The sequence below is a fragment of the Gambusia affinis genome, linkage group LG07 (genome assembly GCF_019740435.1).
Source record: "Gambusia affinis linkage group LG07, SWU_Gaff_1.0, whole genome shotgun sequence".
NCBI classification, from domain to species: Eukaryota; Metazoa; Chordata; class Actinopteri; order Cyprinodontiformes; family Poeciliidae; genus Gambusia; species Gambusia affinis.
In genome coordinates this window covers 25,359,101-25,381,516 of record NC_057874.1, presented here as the reverse complement: position 1 = coordinate 25,381,516, position 22,416 = coordinate 25,359,101, and the positions used below count along the sequence as shown (strand labels likewise).

The 22,416-nt window shown below is 36.2% G+C and overlaps 1 protein-coding gene across 7 annotated transcripts in view; it reads left to right on the top strand.

Annotated features, from left to right (window-relative positions):
• Window positions 1-22,416, top strand: part of rap1gapb (RAP1 GTPase activating protein b) — an 89,878-nt gene that overhangs the window by 30,464 nt on the left and 36,998 nt on the right. For 6 of the 7 annotated variants that reach the window (XM_044121695.1, XM_044121691.1, XM_044121698.1 and 3 more), the window contains exon 2: window positions 7,139-7,174. The gene's annotated coding sequence lies outside the window, so the exon portion shown is untranslated. Of the gene's footprint in view, window positions 1-7,138; window positions 7,175-19,755; window positions 20,101-22,416 lie in introns of those variants that run through there. The other variant, XM_044121696.1, reaches the window with a different exon arrangement.

The window sequence follows — 22,416 nt, the reverse complement described above, 5'->3', positions numbered from 1 at the left end:
CATGACCATCTCAGCAAGGAAAAACTAGACAGTTGCACAAGATGAACTTAATAAATAGAGAATAATGGTAAACTTTACATCAAGGATTTTAAATATTTAATATAACAAGATATTTTAAGGAATTGTTGCAGCATTAAGAAACACAATGTTCTTAGCAGTACTCCACAAACATACTTATGACCAGATAGCTCATATTTTGACTGGGATTTTGATTATGTACATAACCAGGTAAAAAAAGTTGCCCTACCAAAAGGATAATGATCCCAAAGATGCTTCAAACTGGTTTTAGAATGGGTAAAGCAGACTTTCATTACATTAGACATCTGGAAGAGCCCAACGAAAATTCATGGGCTGTGATTGAAAGTCAAGTCTGTGCCAAGAAACCAATCAATTTAAATGAACTCTACAGTTTCTGATGAGGGTGAATAAATAGCCACACAGTGTCATGTCGGAGGTTTGTTGATGTCTACAAAAATGTGTGGTTTCTGCAGTGTTTGTTAACCAATATTAGTAGTGGTGTAAAGACTCTTCGTAAACAGTAACAGTGAGTCAGCTTTCAGCCTCAAGACAAAAGGAAGAGTTCACTCATGTAAGATCATAAGCTGTACACATATCTCACTGCTCTGTTACAGTTACCCTTGCAGGTGTTGCTACCACCTTATGATTGTGTTGAGGAGCTTGGTGTGATAGTGTAAAGACACTTTGTTGATGTATGTTTTCTATTCTTTTTTTCATTTCATTGCTTTTTCAAGATGACCTCGTTTTTTCTTAACTTTGATGTTTAGGTTTTAGCCTAAAAAATAAATTTAAACATAAATTAAATAAAACATTCAAAATGAACAGTTTTTAATTCATCTCTGTTTCTGATTGCTTCTGAGGCAAACCCACCTTGCAGTTCCAGGCAGCCGTATAATTACTGAAGGAGATGGGGTGCAGAACTGTACATATAGGAAAGAGCAGAGGTTGCTCATTTCTGCTTTGGGCAACTCTTTTTTTTAGGCTTAAAAACTCAGGGACATACTGAAGTGGTCAAGATAACAGCTGGGTCTCAAAATATTTCAGAAAGTTTTTCTGTTGCTTCACTTTTATCTTCTTTATTAAAGGACATACAGAGAAAAAGGAAAATAATACAGTCATGGATTTTCTTTCCTGGTTATGTATATAATCAGATAAGATTCTCTGTGCTTACCATTACAGAAGTTCAATATCTACCCTTAGGTTACTTTACTCTCTTTTTATACACTAAATACAATCCACAGATATGTATTTAATGTAAGACCTTGGTCAAAATATATCCCAAGTATCCTGATTGTGAATTTACCATAAAGAACTAAAGAACTAAGAGTTTCCAAAACAAGAGAATTGATCTTGTTTGGAGCACACACACAAAGATTTTAGTCTGATATCTTTCTTCTTTTTATAGAAGAAAGATATCAGCCATCCAACTTTTTTTTATGAAGCAACCTAAAAACCTGGTGGAGTTTAAATGAAATTCTACATTGTCTTTGTTGCATTGATAAGAAAATATATATCAAAACATGCTCAAAATGTGCCCAAAAGGCATGGTAGACATTGAAAACAATAGGAGTCCCAATAGTGAAACTGGACAACAACCTGTAATTTGGCAGAGCTTCAGAATAGGATTAGTCAAATAAATGTGAAGTAAACCATTTCAAAGCAGATCCCAAATGACTAATCAATCCCTTAGTCTGTTGGTTATGAACCAAAAGTTGACTGTACCAAAGACAAAGGATTAATCCAGCATAATTACAACAGTACAATTTTCTGTCCCACTATGCATCAAAATCTCATCTGTGGTGCTAAGAAGAGCAATGTCAGAGGTATGAGTTTTAATAAAACCTGATAACTATAATTTGCAGTTAAACATTTTTCATCTTAATTCTTTCTTTTAAAAAAAAGCATTTTAAAATCAGGCAACATATACGAGTAAGAATTTGTTTTTAACTTTCTTCCTAGAGATCTATGCAATCTTAGCAGCATGATTTTAGTTGACTAGAGATGGCTGAACCTGCCATATTTAGTAAAACTCCTGGAGGACTGGAGTCATTTCTGCAGAGAGAATTTTGAATTTTCAGACACATTTCTTGTGGCACTAATAAATGTCATCTCTCCAACACCTTTTGCACTAGTGCAGCCCAATATCATTGCTCTCCCCACTGATGTTTACTTTAATCACTTAGCATTTGATGTGCTCAGCCCAGATCATCCTACGATGTCAAGTGGGATAAAATTACATCCGTACTCTATGAGCAAAGAATGTGAGTGTAACAGAAAGACATTTTATGTCTTTTTCAGTGTTGTGCCAGACATCAAACAATTTTTTTCTTTCTTGTGCAAGCTGAGTCTCCACTTTATTTTGAAAGTGTGACATATAAGCACCTGGAGATTTTTTCTAGAATTCTAAGAATTACACATTAAAAATACATTTTATGGTTTTTCTAAATTACACATAATAGAGATTGTTATATGTCTGTTAATAACAATGCAACAGTTGAATGGACTTGATCACTGGAAGATTTCTCTTTACCATTGTAAAAGAAGCAGGTTTGTAGAAATCAAAGCAAACATGGAGAAAGATACACAACTTGTTGCTAAATAGTTTGTATTTTTGTGTTTTCTATTTGATCATCTTTTGATATATTGGAATTAGAAGTTAGGATCTTTGCTCAATCCTCAGAGCTTATTGTGATACTATAAGTAATGATTAACAATAATCAAACATTTCAATGACAATCAGTAGGTTTTGGGTTAAGAAACATTTTTTCTTTTGAATTGTTAAACTAATTAGAACAGCATAAAATATTAAGAAATCATGTGTTATTTCTTGTATGATTCTCTTTGTTTGCATTTAAACTTCTTCTTTTTAATGACAATACAATTAATTTACCTGGTAAAAACCTAGCATGCCTAGGAGCTGCCATGGTAACAACAATTCATATTTGCCCCTTTAGAAGTCAATTGTCTCATTTTGCACAACTTTTGCATAAACAAAAAGGATTGCACAATCACTTAGCAACAATTCAACTGATGGGGCATAACATGTAGGTGGCTTCCACTCAGTTGTAACTAAAATTGAGTGAAAATCTAACAAATACACTGGGGATATTGCAAGAGGAAAGCACAGCAGTAGACCCAGGACAATGTCACAGCAACAGAAACACAAAGACTAAAAGCAAGCAGCCATGAAAACAGAAAATTCACAACAATAGAAAGAAAAAACAGAGCTGAACCAGAAGGAAGCCTTAGATTTAAGCAGTTTCATCTAAATCCGTAAAGATGACTGGTTGAAGAAAACACTTTTACTGATTTCTGTTTAAAGGGTATTCATGTAACTGCAGTGAAAAGTAAGATTGTTGATTAAATATTTTGGGTTTCTTCTACAAGCTTCATATAGTTTGCTGAAATTTTGTCCTGTTCCTTCAGGAAAAAGTGATGTAACTTTGTCATGTTTGATGGTGGCTCTGCTTACATACACACCTTTTCAACTCTGCCCTCTTATCATCTTTGGTATTTAGGTTATGGCATTATGATGCCCACTTCAAAACATTTGCTCTGTTGCCTTTAAGCCCCATAGAGTAGCAGAATGCTTAAGTCCATTTGAAAAGCCAATTTTCAGCTAAGTTTTACCTTCCTTGCTGATGTGTTGAGATGCAGCTTGAATCTTTCCTCACAATGTTCCTTCCTCACCATCTGACTTTTTATGTAATGGCTTCTTCCTCCATGTCAAGCCTTTCAACCATGCTGTTTTAATATGGAAAATTACACTTTCTTACAAGAGTCTGTCACCATCTTCACAAGATCTTTTGTTTATTTCTGGAGCTGATACTCATTTCACATTGAATCACATTCATCTCTGGAACTTATTTCTTTCCTCAATGGTAGAACAACTGGACATCCATGTGGTGTTTATTTATGTTACCTTCAAGCAGGAAATAAACAACATAAACTAGGATAAACAAGATTTTTGTAGATGCACATTCCCTTTCTGATACCTTGCCTTATTTGTTTTTTTCCACATTTCTCAACAAAGCACTGTTTGAGGTATATTGCTACATCCACAACGGCTTTCCTCTGTTGTTTATCCACTAAGACAATGTCCGGTTGGTTCGCCCTTACCATAAACTATATATATATAGATAGAGATAGAGAATAAAAATATGGCAATTCAGTCTCAGCTGTGCAATACCCCATCAGAACATTGCAGTCCGAATCAAAAGCAATATAATAGGCTTCACAGTAAAGTTAATGCATTTTTATGACATTCCTCTCTAATTAAAACTTTTGGAAACACTTGTTTGTCAATGCAATTAGTTGCAAAATTTAGTTTGTTACATTTGTCACATTTTGGAGGCGTCATGTCATCCATTAGCAGAGGGAGGTAGGATTGTTTATGCTGTGACCTATTTCTCAATCCTGACTGTTAATATCAAAACAGAGTGCTGTCTGTGTCAGCAGGGGGGAAAACAGCACACCTAATGCTGACTGGCAAACTAATATTTCCACTGATAACAAGGCGCAACAAACTGTAAAAAATAAAAATAAAAAAACAGCCGTCAGCAGCTCCTGACATGGTTGTTTTCATATCAAATAGATATTAGTCAGTTAGAAAACTGGATCAAGGTTGATACAACAATGTTTGAAATGCACTGAAAAGTTCAATAAAATAACATTTCATTTGAGACAAACTGTGGGATTCTACCATTTAATTATCCAAGACTTAACAAAATACATATAATACATAAAATATTATCAAACTAATCATATAAAATGAGCAAATTTGAATAACAAATAACTAAATATGTAAAAAATTTTGAATTTCCCCTTGGCACGATAGAATACATAATTTAATGACTGGACCATGGAAGAATATAAGCAACACAAGCTTTAATTTTAGAGTCTGGTAAGCATAACCTCAAGTTTGAAACTACAAGCTTCAATAATTCAATATTTTTGTCCTCTGGTCCAACTTGTTCTGCATACTTTGAGACACTTTTGCACACCTGATTCAAATAAACGTATTACTTAAAACAGTTGCCACACGTTCTGCGGAAGCAGTGTGCAATAAGAACCAGAGTGAAAAAGCAATGAAGTGAAATCCATTCCAGTTTAGGGTTAAAGTAGAAATTTGTTATGTGTTGCAGTGAAATTAAGTTCTGAATATGTAAACTGCTCCATTTGAAATGGACAACAATCTGTGAGTTAGTTGATACTGGAAATGGTTGATTATATTCTGTCCACATTCCAACAGCTGAGTAGCTCTTTTCCTAATCTGCTTGAGCTGAATTATTCCAGAGGGAAAAATGTATACTGATATTGTAAAGAGTAGAAACAGAGGATGTTACCTGATTTCATGGATCTGATGAGGTTGAAATCTTTACAGTATACTAAAATTAAGCATTTACGGTAGTTCACAAAATTTCATCAAAGTTTTGTAAATTGGTAGTTATGGTGTCGACACATAATGATTGTGACAAACAACTTAGGAATAAAACAGAAGAAAAAACAAAAGAATAACATAAGCTAACTGGAGCTGCCTAGCCCTCTTAGCAAAGGAAGAGACAGGAAGAGGTCACTGGGTCCTCAGAAGTTCTGATGTCCCCCAATAATGCCTGATTTTTTTTTTTACATTCTTTTATGTCTGATAATATTGAGAAAAACTTGGGACAAATTTCAATTGAGTTGGAGAATATATAAAAAGGATTTTTAATTCAATTTATTGATACTTTAATAATCATTTATTTGAATATTTATACTTAATTGTCATAATATATTATCCTAGTATTTCTTTAATTGTTTTAAACTATTATAATATATTGAGTTCTGCTCCAGTACAAGGGATTTTAAAGACACTAACCATCTACTACAATGTTTAAAATAAAACGTATTCAGCAAACACCAGGAAAACATACATTGTGTGCTCACATGGCCCAGGTTAGTTTAGTCAGATATTTGAAAAAATAATATTTTGTGTATATTTTATTCAAATTTTGTGCTCTATCTATAGGGCCTGCTTTGTCCCTCTTCTCAATAATTACTGAATTATCAAAATATTCCTAGCTAAGATCAATAATTGGTATGAAGCTAAGCATGTGTCACATTTTTTATAGAGTTTCTTTGTTATTTAGGAAGCAAACAAAAGCAGTATATTTGCACAAGTCTAAAATAAGAATGTCAGGAGAGTTGCGCTAATTATCCGGATGGTATTTTCATTTTACTACTTTGTCAATAAATGACTCGTGTGCCTTTATAAGCGTCGACTCTGCATGAGCTTTGTAATTATTTGAATTGTTGCCCCTGGGGAGGATGGCAGTGGCAGTGATTATTTGTAGATTAATTATCCACAGCCAGTGTCTGTTTTTGTGCAATTTTAGAGATCGGTTCTACCAGAGGAGGCATTATTGTAAGAGTGACATCTCTACAAAAATCAGACCTGTTGAGCAAGTGGAGGAAAAATACTCTAGCATCCTCTTATATAGACTTTATTTTCCGCTTTGAATTTTAATATTTCTTTTATTCATTGTACATATCAGTTTATCTTAAAACGTAACAATGTTTCAACATTTCTTTAATTAATTCCTCCACATCTCTCAGATTATTTGAGGTATAGATTACATTTTCATGTATGCTCTGCTTTGATTTTTTAATCTTGATGATATTTTGATTAAAACTGCTGCGTTTCCTTCCATTTAACCATATCTACACTCCGACAGTCTGCCGCCCTGCAGCTGCCAGGCACCACTTACCGTGTTTGAAACAGTTCCACTCTGGCTCTACTGAGCCTGTAGCTGGCAGGCAGAGGCGTGGTGGAGAGAGGAAATAGAATATACGGAACGCGTATTCCTTTGGCTTCGTGTCACGTTCCTAGTGTACAACATGTATTGCAATCTACTGGTAAAAAATATTTACTGGCTTTAAAATGATCATGATTTATGCAAAATTGTGTGGGCAAAAATGAGTTCTTATCAAATGCTCACATTTGATTGATACATTTGCAGAAAGCTTCCTCATTTAGCGTTTTTTTCTCTATTGCATTTAATACGACTAAAAACAAAGACCTAGAGTTTGATGACAGGAGGTATTTATAAGGAAATTTTAAAATTTCTTTCTTTCTGTCTAGAGTTGACAAGAACTTCTCCAGGACCAGAACTACATGGTGAGTCATCTCTCTTTAAAACTAATATTTCATGCTTGAGTGGCTGCAACTATTTTCTTGCAATGTTGTATTTATCAATGTCATCTATTTTTATGTGGCCATTTTACAATTAGATGAAGTCATCACAAATTCTACATCGATGCTGCGTCCTGCTTTATTTAGTCTTGGTCACCTTGATGTTGCTTACTTCTCGCTTCACTGTACCAAAGCTAAATAAAATTTTCATTTAACTAATGAGTAATTTAATTGTGATGTCTTGCGATTTAGCCAGAAAAATAATCTCAGAATATCATAGTATTTTTTTTCCTTATCCCTATCCTGGGAATGCCGGGATCCCTATTCCCAACTTGTCTTATTAAGAGTCTTATATGGGTGGGTTTGAAAATCTTAGCACAAAACTCTGTTGCCTTGAACAGAGATTGCCCTGAGACTGAAGGCTGCTGGGACTAAAGCAGGTCTTTTGGAGGCTTTAGTGAATCCCCTACAGTGGATTCAGACAAGGTTCTCTTGAACACAGCAAGAAAGTGATGCTTGGAAGAAAAAAAAAGCCAAAATTAACCAGCATACTTCACATAAGAAAGTCTTTTAACAGCCACCAGCAGGTTATCAACTAAAATTCTTTGAACCAGATGCAGACTTGAGGCTTGTGTTGGTATAGCTCATAAATGTAATCCTTGGCTGGTTTATAATGGATTATGGAGAATTGCCATTTATTTTAAAAATCATGAAGTTGTCAGAAATTGATTGTAAACTCCATTGTGATACAAGCAATACACATGCAGTGAGCAGTACATCACTATGCATTCACAGCTTGAAAGGATCATTAATACCATTACTATTAATCAGGAATTAATTCAAGATCCAGCCAAAAGTCTTAGATTTTGAAAGGAAGCATTTCTTGTGTGTAAAAAGTGAAATTTGAAGTGTTCATTTGCACAACAAAATGCAAAAGTGTTTATTGCTTATTAAATAATCGTTATAGGCTGTAATTAAAAGTGAGGTCAGGCTCCTGGAAACACTTTGTTTTGCTCTACTGACTGTATTATTATTGTTATAAGTAGTACATTTACAGAAGTCTGATGTTTTTATCTCAGGTTAGGTAAACTAAATTGATATTTTTGTATTTTTAGTTAGCTTAGAATTTACTGAGGAAGTTTCTGAGCAAAAATAAAAAGAAGTGATATCCATTGTCACTGTTTGACTAAGCATAAGGAGCACTGGAATAAGACTTAAAGTTGTCCATCTGTTAAACGCTTTGTCAGTTCCTTTAGGGATAAGACATCTAATTGTAATCTAAAATAAGCTCCGTCACAATGATTAGTTGATGACCTAGGTGTAGCTACTACAAAAGTGGATAAGAAAGTTTTAAATTTTCCATTGTAAGACCTTAAAACGACCAACCTTTTATCTCAAGACTTTTTTGTGTAGGTAATGAAATTTCCACGTGAGCAAAAATGAATGTATATTCGAAAAACTTTGTACTCTGATGACTTGACCTCTTTGCAATGGGTTGTTAGAAAAAGGAGAAAGAGGAGCTAATAATATTCCTTACTCAGCAGGTAGTTTACCAACATGGAAAGCCTGTGCAGGTGCAGAAACAGATGGATCGAGACAGGGTGCAAAAGAATGTGTGTGATGCCAGCTGGTCATGTAAATTACAAACCTCTGAAATCTCAATCTTCACGTGAATTCACAGCACTGGATTAATCCAATGCTATTTATATTCTTTTGCACTATTAGTGTGGGATACTCAGCTGATGTTTAAGTAATATGTCATTTGCAAGCGTCATTAAACATATTTTAGAAAAAATAAAATATGTTTAATAATTGTCATCATTGTGGATGGCATCATATCTTTTCAGGGATGTCAAAGAAATTTCTGTCAGCAGTCGACAACATAAATGTCCAATACAGAAATTACTCAAATTATCATCCACATAGTATGCACTATCTAACAAAGCAAAAAAGTGTTTGTCTTTACCAGATGTTGCAGAAAAGGGAATAACTCAGATCAGTTCAACTCTTTAAACCCACTGGGCCTTATGTTCAATATTTCAGAGTTTTACAAAACTATTCATGCCTTAAAACTGGTTTTATTCTAAACATAGACTTTGGGGAATTTTGAGATTTTATGTAATAGACCAATAATGGGTTTCAAAATCTGAAAATGGATGTATGCATTTGAATTTGATATCCCTAAATATAATGCAGTGCAACTAAATGCCTTAAAAAAGTCAAATAATTCATTAGAGTACCCCTAAGGCAAAGCAAGGGGAGCATTGATCAGAGAAGCATCCAAGAGGTCCATAGTGATAATTGAAGAGCAGCGGAGAGCCATAGCTCAGGTGACAGAATCTGTTGACATGACACAAAGTTGTGCAGTTTACTACAGTGACCTTTAGGAAACTGCTAATGGCAAGAAGAAGCTACTGTTTCAAAAAGTCATAAGAACTCTCGCTTGGATTTTTATGATGCTTTTTTTATGTTGCTGTTTTTCAGGACTATATTGACTGAGCACTGAGCCAGAGTCAAGGGGCGCCTTTTGTAACATTTCAACATTGCTTCTTGTTTTGTAAATCAAATTACTATGTAATTTGATATTATATAAATGTATTTACTATATCTCAAATAAAGTAAGTTTCATACAAATGAGGTATATATCCAAACAGCTATTATAAGAGTAGCTAAATGTTTTGTTGACGGTATGCTTACCCATATGTAGATTAGTTGGGTGGTTTATACACCATCTCCTCTACTGTCTTACCAACTGTTGAACATTTGTTAGCTCCCACACACTGATAAAATTAAACTCAAAAGCTGAACTGTTTACAATTCGTTCTTGAGATGGATGTGATACATTTCTCCGTCTTATTGTTACTTAGCAGAATGTAAAGCACAGTAGTCTACTGAAGGATTTCTGCCTTTTTGTTTACATATCTGTAATCTAGCTAGCCAGCAGCTGGAAAATTATGCTTTCGTGATGTTGTACATCAAATGGGCCATAAAATTAGACAAAAATGGACTCCTAACGAGTTTGAAAAGGACAATGGGAGGGCTTATTGGAAGGAGGAAATTGGAGATTTAAGGATGATTCATGTTTCTCAAGAAAATACACCCTCGCACACTAGCTGATTTTTATTATGAGGACTTCTGTTGCTCCATATTTCAAACAGGTCTTCAGCAGATGTTAACAGTATCTCAGAGCAGGGTTGTGCCATTGCTATCAATCCAGAGCACAGATTGTAATCATTGCAGATTATAATCACTGAGTCATGATGCCAGTCGTGTACTGCAGCAGTTGTAGGCTGCATCGAAATATTAAAAAAAGGTGAGCCAACCAAGTCTCCTCGAGTTTGTTTATTTTTTAGTAAGTAATTTATCTTCAATTCAGAGCAACTCCTTTAGCTGCAGCTCTCTGGAAAAAAAGTTGTTTTTGCTTTGGATCTCTCCAAAACAGTTACTTTTTTTTATCTCATATCTATTGAGCTATGGACATTATCACATGGGTGAGATTTATGGTAGCAACTTTACACCACAGACTGTCATTAAAAGTTGCTTCGGTGAAGGCAACAACTTTATTGAGTGTTGTTCTGTGTTTTTAAGCACAGCCTTAGCTCCCTCCATCACCATGTTTGAGCATTTGGCTTGTGCTGATGTAACTTCAGCTCCCCTGACTCATTTGATTAAAGAGGTGCTATTTGTAAAAGGTGAGAAAACACATCTTTGACTGTGCTAAACTGCTCACAGCACAGTGCTGCCAATTAAAAGGTAATTGCCTTAATTTCTTCCACTAACAGGAGAGCTTATCTTTCTAACTCTTAAACTGCTGCTGGATAAAGGCCTTGACATTTATGCAATATTCTCCATTAAGACATTAGCTTGAGAGAGAACAAGCATAATCATAATTTATTTTGGCAAAAGATGCTGTCAGTGAGTTAGGGATCATCAAATTTTATTGGCTTAGATTGACAGGAACGTTCACTTCCAAGAGGCTCCGTTTTAGGGTTTGGTGATATGCAGAGGCGCAGCTGGAAGTTACATCTGTTGCTTTGCAGCCAGAAACATAAGCCTGAGCCAGCATTTTGACAGACTTGAGAACCTGAGTGTTAATAAAGTGGTCCTCTGCCTTTTAAAGTAGAGAGAGTTAGCTGGAGAGGCATCTAATTAGGCATGTGTGCTACTTCAAAAGGCTGTTAATAATCATTTCCATCTTAATGGAAGGGAGTCAGTGTCATGAGTAGAAAGTAAATGGATAAACCGGATCCACCTGTTGCTTAGCGGAAAGACCAGATATTTGTGTGAGAGCTTTCTTGGCTTTGCTGTAATTGGGATACACTTTTTACATCTGTAATACCAACCAAGAGCCAACATGTTTCATAAATGTCATGATAGCAAACTAAAAAGACAGTAAGTGTGGTCTGTTGTTTCAGACTCTCTTGCTGACTGGATAGTATGGATTCTGTCTCAGAGATGTTCACTTGGATGGATATCTAGTGACTTGACAAACCACTAAAGCTAACTAAATTAATATTAATGGTATATTCATAGATCAACTTGCCTCAAACCACAGAGTTCCCACTTTGCTGCAGATTATCCAGAGCATCATTTTTATTTGCGGATATGCTGCACCATCCAATTATTCAGTGTATTAGTTTCAGTCGTTTCCATTCAGTAGTGCTAAGGGGACTTATTACCAAGTAAAAATACAACTATTCAGAATAAAAATCATCTTTAATGGCTAAGACAGTGTATACAAACAAGTTATTTGACCTTGTTTTGAGTGCTCACAGTGTACAGATGTAAAGTTTACATACATAAACTGCAAATACGCTTATTTTATTTCACATCTGAGTAACTGAGAACTCACGCTGTAAGGTGTTTGTTGTGTTCATCAGAGAGGCAGCCTGGGGGAAGATACTGTCTCTCTGGCAGCTGTTTTTTGCTAAAAGTAGTGCCAACCTGAAATGTTGCTTATGCTGTAAACAGAGGTGTTGCTGAAAGCATGTTGGTGTCTTAGTCGGTCACTTCTTTTAATTAATAGCTTCAGATAAATTGTGAAGCTTACAGAGGGAAGCCCAAAATCTGTTCCCAAATACGTTTTGGCAGCAATGCTATTTTTGAAGAGTCTTTTTCAATATACTGTAATATTTTAAAATAGCTATTGACTCTAATTTTCCCACAGTGCAATGTGTGACTCGTAGGGTAACATATTTTTATTGTAGCAGGAATGTTACCTTGAGTTGCATTTCTGAATGTCATTGTCCTGCTTTGGTCCAAGACAATGTAGGCACTCTTCCATATTAAATATTAAGAAAATGTATTTAAACATCTAACTTTTAAGAAAGTAATAAAATAAATATTAGTTGCAATCAGTTAATAAAACTGGATACGTTTGGTTTGAATACATGTCAGAGAATGAAGAGAGAAAAAGAGTGATGTAAAGTTCTCTTTTTAACCTGTGCCAGAGTATGTTTGAAGTGCATCTAATGAGAATATCTTAAATATAATAGTTTTTTGTTTTGTTTTTTTTTTTAAAAGAAAGAATTGTAGACAAGATTGCAGGTTTTATCCGTAAAAAATATTTGACTTTGTCCTTTTATTTTGCTTGGAGGAGATCTGTATGCTATTCTGAACAAGGAAAGAAACCTGGCTGCAAGCCCTTGGAGTGTGTCCCACTTTTAGTGTGTTCAGCCTGGGAATCGGTCTGCATCTGGATTTGCTCTTGTGGGTGGCACTAAGGTCAGAGGCACAGAGTTATAAAGGCCCTCCTGGCCAACCAGACCTAAAGCAGATGGAGATATTCTGCTGCTTGCTTCACCTGCTCAGTTAAATACAAAATAAACATATAATCAAAAGATTAGATTGGTAAAGAAAAAAAGAAATAGAAAACATTGTGAAGCACTTTGTGGTATAGACATTTTTGAAAATATTGATCATGATTTACACAGACACTTATTCTCCACAATTATCTGTCTAGCAATTCCAATAAAACTTTATGAAGTAGCTGAACATGGCTATTGTAATTATGATAAGCCTCACTGTCATAAGGCCTCATTACTTCCAAGCTAAAAAGAAATGTACCAGTTAGATATTTCTCCCCATTAAACTAAGAGCAAAAGAAAATAGCAGTAGCGTTAATGACATATCATCACACTTAGGTTTTTGCTCAATTTCACTTGCCCATTGTCATTTATGACAACTGCTAACCAAATTGTTCTTTATATCTTTGAGTATCTCTAGGCTTTTCTGAGTTTATTTATTAACCATAACAATTTCATTTGTGGCTAATATTCTGTCTTCATTAAATATAACCAGCATAACAATGTAAGTTTATAATTGTTTTGTATGTGATCAGACTTGCCAAATTCAACAATGATTATTGCCTTCACTAAATGTTTCTACTTATAAAATAAATATTTTGAGTATTTTTATCTTACAAATGTTGGTCACATTTAAAAATTTGTCTGCAGCCCTTGTTTTCTGCATGCATGTCATTGAGCTTTTCTTGCTCACCGTTATTTCCTACTTGTTTTGGGTTTTCACTCAGCAGTCACTGTTGCCACTTGGAGCAGCAGGAAACCTCACTATATCAAGCCACATAATAACTCTAATCAGCTAAATAGTCACAGGGACTCTCAGAAATGCAGCACAGAGGGGTTTTATTCAGTCAACGTACTAATGAGTCACAAAGCTTGTCTTTATTTTCCAAATACAAAGTAAGTTTGTATAGTACTTTAATAAAGCTAAAACATTTTTACAAGAGAAGAAAACTTTTACATTTCTACCCATCACTTCCTATAGTAGATCTAGTAAGAATCTTCAAATGATAACAATCTAAAAATAGAAAGATGTTTGTTCTCTTCTGTAAACTTCAGCTCAGTAAATAATTTTGACAGAAAGTCATGTTAAAATGTATTCTACAGATTTGCACACACTATATTCGTAGTATGTTTAGCTCATTTGAACTGTTGGACTCCAAACAGCGATATTGTGCTTGTTTGCCTACATTGTGTTACGGCCCTGGGCCTTATGGGCTGGATTGCAGGTGTCTTGTTGTCTGTCTTTGTGCTCCTCCCCTTTACAGGTGCTGCTGATTTGTTCATTTGCAGCACAGAGCATTTAAACCTGGCTGTCCTTTTATTAGGGTTAGGGTTAGGGTCTGGGTCGCCTTCAGCATCCATTCTGCCATTTGATGCTTGCGGTGTTTTATTGCCAGGCCTCAGCTCCCCTCCTTTTTGCACATTTGAGTTTGTCTTTGTTTTTGCACTTCAACACTTCCATATGCACTCACACACCACATCCAAGCATTTGCACACAGCTCAGCCAGGGGGAAGGAGAAGTAACATTAAGGAAACCTAGATATTAAGGTTTTTCAGTTTGGGATTTATTGTTTGGGTTTAACAAAAATAAAAAGGTAAAAAAAATAAAATAAAATGTACAATCAAAAGTTAAGGTGTGATAACCAAAAACAAAACACTGAATAAAACTATGTCCACAAAACAACCAGAGTTGGAACCCAAAGATCTTAACCAAACAAAACAGGACCAAAACTTAAGATTAACAAACAACAAAACTCTAGTAGGCTACTATAAGCTTACATACAAAGTTCCCCACAGGGACTATCACAGGTAACAAAGATTTACAAAAGCTCACACAAAGACAATGCAGTATACCACAGTCAAAGTGGCAAGCTGTCTCAGTAAAGAATCAGCCACACCTTCTCCCAGGAAGTCTTGGTTTTAAAAAGGGAGGCCTCATCAAGGATTGGTGGAGCTGATAACTGGTGAGCCAATCAGCTCTGCTGTAGACCTCAGGGAGTGGCACAGAACAATTAGGGCTGCAGCCAGATCCCAATAGAGTTAATTTCATTAGAAAGCTGCAGATATACAGAAAAGAGAGACAAAAGAAACATACAAGGCCACCGGCCGTAACAGTAACATTAACATTATTTTGTTAATAAATATTCCTTGTTAAGCACTTTAATCACTGCATGGTCTCCCGTTTTTGTTATGACCTTGAGCCAGTCGTAACAATTGAATAAAAGAAAAGAGAACCCAAGTGAAGCAAGATAGCACATTTTCCAGATTAAAGGTTGCTCTGGAGTAAGAGTTTTATTAGTTAAAAAATATCATAAAGAATGAAAATCACTGGTGATAAGTTGTGTTCAGCTACCTAATTTTCAATTAACTCACAGAAACTTCAATCTTGGCTTGGAAGTCTGTGGTCAGCTTCTAATAGTTTCAGGGCGGTCTGCACAGCAGAGCAGAGACACATGCAGTGTAAATACAAGGTGATAGAGACAGCTGTGTTGCATGAAGCACCAACACCAAAAAGGTTTGTCTACAAAGACATTAATATTCATCTGCTTGGCAACTACCAGAGAACGAAGACATAGCATCATTAGTGATTAGCTTCTTCTCAGCTGCAGATGGTAACTCTTTGGTTCACATCAGTCAGTACGAATTAATACCATGAAGAGAAAAAGATGTAGCAGAATCAAATAATATGAGAAACTGTGTGACTTATAGTCTATAAAATACAGTTATAAATGAATCCGGATTTTGTGTCCTTATTGTCCCTGAGAAAGGTGTACAACACATTAGCAGTGTTTCTGACTGTTTTCACAGTAAACCTTTGGTCGGTGCAATACTGGAAAAATACACTAATGACAGCTTAGTTGCCGTAACAGGCTCATTAAACTATTATGGGTCATGACCAATGACAGAGATGCTTCCTTTAAATATAACACAATGACAATGAACTAGAATAATTTCCTGCTGAAATTCAAAATGTAATTTTCTTGCAGCACTTGGTGCTCATTTCTTATTTAGCCTAAAAGTTAAAGGTTACGATTACTGTTAATCTGAAACATCACTTTTTATTTTTAAAGATACTTACAATCACTGTTTAATTATGGATTAAACAGAATTATGAATGAGCAACATACTGTCATCAATGAGCCATCCAGATGGAGAGTCTAGGTTCAGGTCTAGACTTCTAAAACCAGTTGCAGGCCATAAGAACTCCAAGTAAAGATAGCATCAAATGAGATTCTGTGTCTGCTGACAACGCTTTATTGGAAAAAAAAAAAAGGCATCTTTTAAGGCAATGATTAAAGTGGAAGGCCAAGTCCTCCTCAAAAAGGCTACTCGTGTTAATTAGTCTTTGCTGGAGAGTCATCTGATTGCTTACAACTCTATTTTTTTGTCTGTCTCTACAAAATCTTCTTTGAGACACATCAGAGTTAGCATACAGGACTATTTAATCATGGGGATCAGTTCATCTTGCTAGTTTTAGAAGTTAGTTTATTGGGAACTTGTATAAAACATAAACAAAATAAAAGAAAATACTTAAATAAATTTGGATGTGTTAAAAACATGGTCAATACATCAGAAAAGCTTATAAAGTTTAAAGAGTACTTTTCCATTCTGTAACCTTTTACTCCAGTATTCTGGCTGGCTAAAGAGGACAAACGCTTAAAAAAAATCTGGTTTGATGCCAGACTTTTACATGTTCTGTACACTGCTTAGTTTGGGTGTGGGTAGTTTTAGTTTGCATTTTGTGCTTCTATATTACTCTACATCCTACACATAACATTCTTACCAACACTTTGGAGATAAGTAGTTAAAGACTGAGCAGTAAAAAGTCCCCCCCCTTCCGTTGCATTTTTTGTGGTTTTGTTTTCTTAAGTTTTGAATCTTGGAATGTTCTCAGTTTTATTTTTAGATGGGCTGTCAGTTGGTTTGCTTGTACATTTTGCCTTTGGAAGCTTCTGCTGGTGTTCACTCCTGGCATGTTTCAGAAAACTTGTTCCTAAAGCTTTTGGCTTATTTTTGCCTTCTTACTTTTGTTTTCCACTTGATTTCAGTTATTAATGTTTAGTTTATTTTCTATGGTGTTATTTAAATTTTAGTCTCTCTGTCGTGCATTGTCATGCCGTCATCCTTTGTTTTTTTCTTTGATTTTTACTTCTTTCATGTCTGCATTGGTACTGATGTTTCATTTGAACTCTTTCTTAAACTGTGTGTAAACTTTAAACTCAGTTTTTCTAAGGAAAGGAGTGTGAATAAAACAGGAAGCAGACAGTCACAGTGAAAGAGGGGGACAAACAGGGGAGTAAAGCTAACTGAAAAAAAATATTTAATTCAGAGAAGTCTAATATTTACCTATGTATAGTTGCTTCTCCAATTACAAAATGTTTAATATGGTAATTATGATTTTCTCTATAGCAATCTAAAAAAATAACAGGTAATCTACAGAGATATCACTCTTCTTCTGTCCTGGTTTGACAAACATTTGCTCTCCCCATGATAACCAAGATTTGCTCTTTCATCATCTGATCCTTCCTATTGGCAAGGAAGAGAATCAAAACAGCCAGAGAAAGGTGTTGACTGTACTTAACCTGCATGTGTCATGCGCTCCCTCTCTGCTGTTCAACTGTGTCCAGGTTATCCCAGTACACACGGGATATCTTTCTGTGGTGACTGGGGAGCGGCTTACCTGGGACCTGTGTGCTGGGAGACAGCTTGGATTAACTTGAGCAGCCACTGAAGCAGGAAATGAAAGGATAACAGGCTCTCTGTGTTTCTTTCACTGTCACAAGTGTCTGATTAAATTCTTGTGATTTGATTTGCTTCATACACAAATTTGTGTTGATTGCCAACAGATAACTGAATACTTTGGATCACATTCAGTGTTTAGTTTCTTGTTATTCAAGAAACATAGAGTAATAACTTCATTGATTTGTAGTGTGGAAAGGGATACAGGGCCATTTCTTAGACTCTGGGATTCCATTGATCCATAGTAAGAGACATTGTTTACAAATCGAGAAAACAATGAACCGTGGTGAATCTTGTCTTGACTGGCCAACCTAATAATTACTTCAACAGTTCTTTAACAACTCATCTAAGAGGTCCCAGAAAACTTAATTCAACATTTAACCACATGACTCTTTTACCTCAGTTAAGGCCAGTTGTCATGATTTAACAAAAAGAGAGAAACTGGGCAAATCCGGCAGACATATGAGACAAAGATGGAACTTATTGAAATGTGTGAGTTCCATTACATTTTGCATTAAAACAACACAGTAACATCATACCAAAACACCGCAATGTAATAATCTGAGCTTACTTTTCTGCGTTAAGACATAGACAACTTGCCATAATTGATGAAGCCTTCAAGAGACTCCACCTACACAGTGATGTAGGTCTTGGAGTGGACTAGTCAAAGTCCATACAAAGTCCATAGTTTTTGTGGCGCTGTGGCTTGTATTTGTGACAGTAGGCGGACAGGAAAGAGGGCGAGGAGAGGGGGGAAGACATGCGGCAAAGGTCAGCGGACCCGGGAGTTGAATCCCCGACGTCCGCGTCGAGGACTAAGGCCTCCAAACGTGGGGCGTGCTAACCCCCTGCACCACCACAGCACGCCCGGTCAAAGTCCATACTTAATCATATTGAGCTGCTGTGACATGCTCAAAAACCCTCAGCTGTGGGAAAATTAAAATCGTTTAGCCAACAAGACCATTTCAAAAACTACTAAAATACAGTAATATATTCTTATTGCATCTATGCCACTTATTTACTGCAAATTTGTAAAAATGCTCACTGCAGAATCCTACAATGCTTGTCACCGTGACAGGACAGGCTAACACTTTAAGAAACACACTGAAGAAGGAAACATATGACTTGACTATATACATAATTCCTCTGTCAGTTGTTTTAATCTATAAGTGATTAGATGTCAGGTTTATGTTTTTTGTTGAAATGTTTGTTTTGTCCAAAGCAGTTGAGGCACAGCGCTAAAACCCTGTTTTATGAAGTTGAGTCAGATTTTCAACATTGATGACACATTATGTATAATTACTTTATCTGGGAATGTCAAGTCACCTCTCAAAACTAAAATTCTTCTGTTTATGTCTTTCATTTGTATGTTAGTACTAAATTAAACATGATCTAGATAAATAAGCAAATTTGAAATGCAATCATTTACCAGTGAATACTGTTGTGTTTGGAGTAGATTCCAGCAATGTTTGTTATTCAACTCTTTTGTGATTGCATGCATAATGCCTAGTAATGTATTTGACTCTTCTATGTTCATGCACAAAGATCCGGCTTCCCGCCAAAGAGGAAAATGTGATTACTCTGTAATACACTGCACAACTCCGACCTATGCTCATCTCTCTGCAAGCTGAGCAAGTAATTTTTCCCATTATGTGCGAGTGTGCTACAAAATCTGCAACATTTGAGAGCTTCTCAGCTCACTGCCTGCCACTAATGTGTCAAATGGACAATGGGGTGTTTAGGCTCATTTCAGTAGAAGGGGTTTTATGATGTTGAAACAAGTTGTCAGAGAGAGGCAGATGATGACACAGAAATCTGATGTCTCTGCATCCTCCCAGCAAATGAGGTTATGTTCTGTTTTTTGTTGTCTTTTTTTAAACTTTGCTTCCAAACATGGATTTGTCTGCAGTTTTACCTTACTGAATGAGAAAATTCTACAATTAACAAGCAGGCTCACTGAGGCAAAGGAACAGCTAGAGCTTGGATGTTCATCTCTCTGTCACAAACGGATCAAGAGAAAAGACAGGATGTGCAGATGGAAACATAAGAGAGACAGAGAGAAAAAAAGCGGTTGTGACCGCCTTAGATTAAAAAGCAGCAGCAGCAGCAGCAGCAGCAGCAGCAGCAGCAGCGTGAATGCAAGCATGTGAGGAGAGGCTGAGAGAGGGAGAGAGGAAAACAGAGTGGAGAAGACGAAGATGGGAGGGCTGCTCCCAGCATCATCTGACAGGCGAGAGGCTGATCTCGACAGCAGGTGTTGGAGGATAGAAAGGCTGAGCCAGACGCATGGAGCGAGCGATACGTGGACGAGCACCAAGTTATTGAAGAGGGAAGGCTGAGCTGTGAGTGAGGTAGCACCAAAGACAGGTGAGCATGGAGAAATATATGAAAGAGTGCACTGCCTTTGTGGGGATAAACTGCTGATGATGGAAGACAGATGAATTGAGCTTACCTCATGACAAGACTTGACAGATAAAGGAGGAACTGACGGGATAGACTCAGCTCAAAAGATTGTGCCTCTTGTACAACTCTGCTGATCAGCTCAGATCTCTTCATCCCACTGGGTGCCACTCTGAATGCTGAACTTTCTCTATATGCCTGCTGCTGTTGTCCACACAGGAAGTAGATGTCTTTTATCTCGAGTAAATGACTCTGCTTTCATTGTGCATTAGCTGCTGGACTTGATTAGATTAGTTGCTCTGTACTAAGTGGACCTGCAAAGCATAGGGGTTTATGTGTGTAGTTGCGAACAATCAAACAATGTCTGTGTGCGTCTGTTGGGGTGTGTGTGTGCGTGTGTGTGTGTCCCACATAGTGCCCGCGTCTTTGTTAGACTAGGAGAAGAAAAAGATGCATCAGGGCAAAATATTCTTCCTAAAACAAATCTGTGATCTAATTATTATTTGTTCTCAGTATACATAATGAATCCTAGATATGCAAGCCCAGGGCAAGAATGTCATAACGATGCAGTGAAACCTGATGTTGTTACAAAGAGAATGAACTGGAGATACTCATATTTTCTTGTGAGCATTTGAACTTAATTGAGCCTCATTTGCATCATAAATCAATGATTAGTAAGCTGAAAATGTGCCAGCATGTCTGCAAAGTTTGTGCTTTGCCAAAGTAAAGACTCCCCTTAGTCATTCTGGCTTAACTCAGAGATCTTTCGTTTGGTGACATTGATAAAAGAAGTGGGTGATGACAAACAACCTTGGATTTTTAGCGAAACACTCCAAAACACAGGCAGCAATCATGTTCTCAAATTAAGACAGGAAGTAAATTGCTGTTTCCTCCTGTGGTGTGGGTGATATGTGTGTTGATTTTAGTGTTTTTGTAGAGCAATTTGCATTGGAAACCCATTTCATGAACGCTACTTCTTTTTTCAAATACTGAAATGAGAAGAACATGTTATCAGGACCTCCACTGATAATCCACACCTTATAATAAGTGTATGACCCAAGTTTTCATGTTCCAATGTTACCCAGTTGGTGGTAGCATTGACTCAGATGTTGCTTTTAACGACAAACAAGAAATGTTGTTTATTACAATATTACATTCTCAAATAAGTAGTGACCCGTTAACATTTCAGTTTTTATGATTTAAAAAAAACAAGACCACAAAAGAAAATTCTAAAACTTCTGCGACAAAAATGTTTTGGAGGATAGTGTGACATTTATCCTGTACAATTCAACAGAAAAGCAAAGAAATCTGTTAGGAGAAAAAAAAAAGAGTATAAAGACTGCGATAAAGTGAATCCGGCTTATTTACTGTTCAGTATTCACCTATTTGTGGATATTTCTGTGGAACACTATTCTTGAAAAATTTGACTATTTTGAGATTTTATTGTTGAACATGTCTGAAAAAATTAAAAGAAAATGCAGCTTGGGAAACAAATACTAATGGACAATGCTACTTGACACACTATTGTCAGGTGCTTGTAAAGCAGCCAATCTTGGAGCAGCACTTATTTCTCTGTCACTGATTCACTGTATCCCAAGGGCAAAGATAAGAAAGAGTAGGGATGTCCCTGGTTCTGATGCTGCCGCTGCAACAGATAATGGAAAATGAGATTGCACTGTTCACAGCAGACTTATAGAAAATAATATGCAACATTTGCAGTCAAATGAAGTGTATGGGAGATGGAGGAAAAGCTGATGGTGTAGTGCTTTGTGGATGATTTGTAGAATGGATAAAACTGTTTTTTCTGAAATGTGAACAAAGCAATGGAGAATATTGTAGATTTCCAGAGAAATGGACTGGCTCCATCATGGGAGAAGAAGTGGAGATGGTGGAGGAATATAAAAGTGTTCAGCTGGACAACAGGTTAGGCTAGAGACACAACAGTGAATCAATCTACAGGAAGGAACAGAGCAGACTATGCATCCACACTTTGGTCAGCTTGGTTGGTTGACTGGCCTTCTCAATAGATGGTCTTGCAGCTTTTCCTTCAAAACAAGTCATACATTCCATCATTGAAAGACCATTTTTGTATTGGATCGTTAAAAAACTAAATCTTAGAACTTGCATCAAAAATGTATGTTGTTTTCTGGAAGTGAAAGAGATCACACACAAACAAAATGACTGCAGTTATTCTCTTCGAAATTGAACTTCTTGAGGTCCTTTCTTCACAGACAATTTAATCTCCTCATTTTATTAAACAGTCACAGTTTAACTAGCATGAAT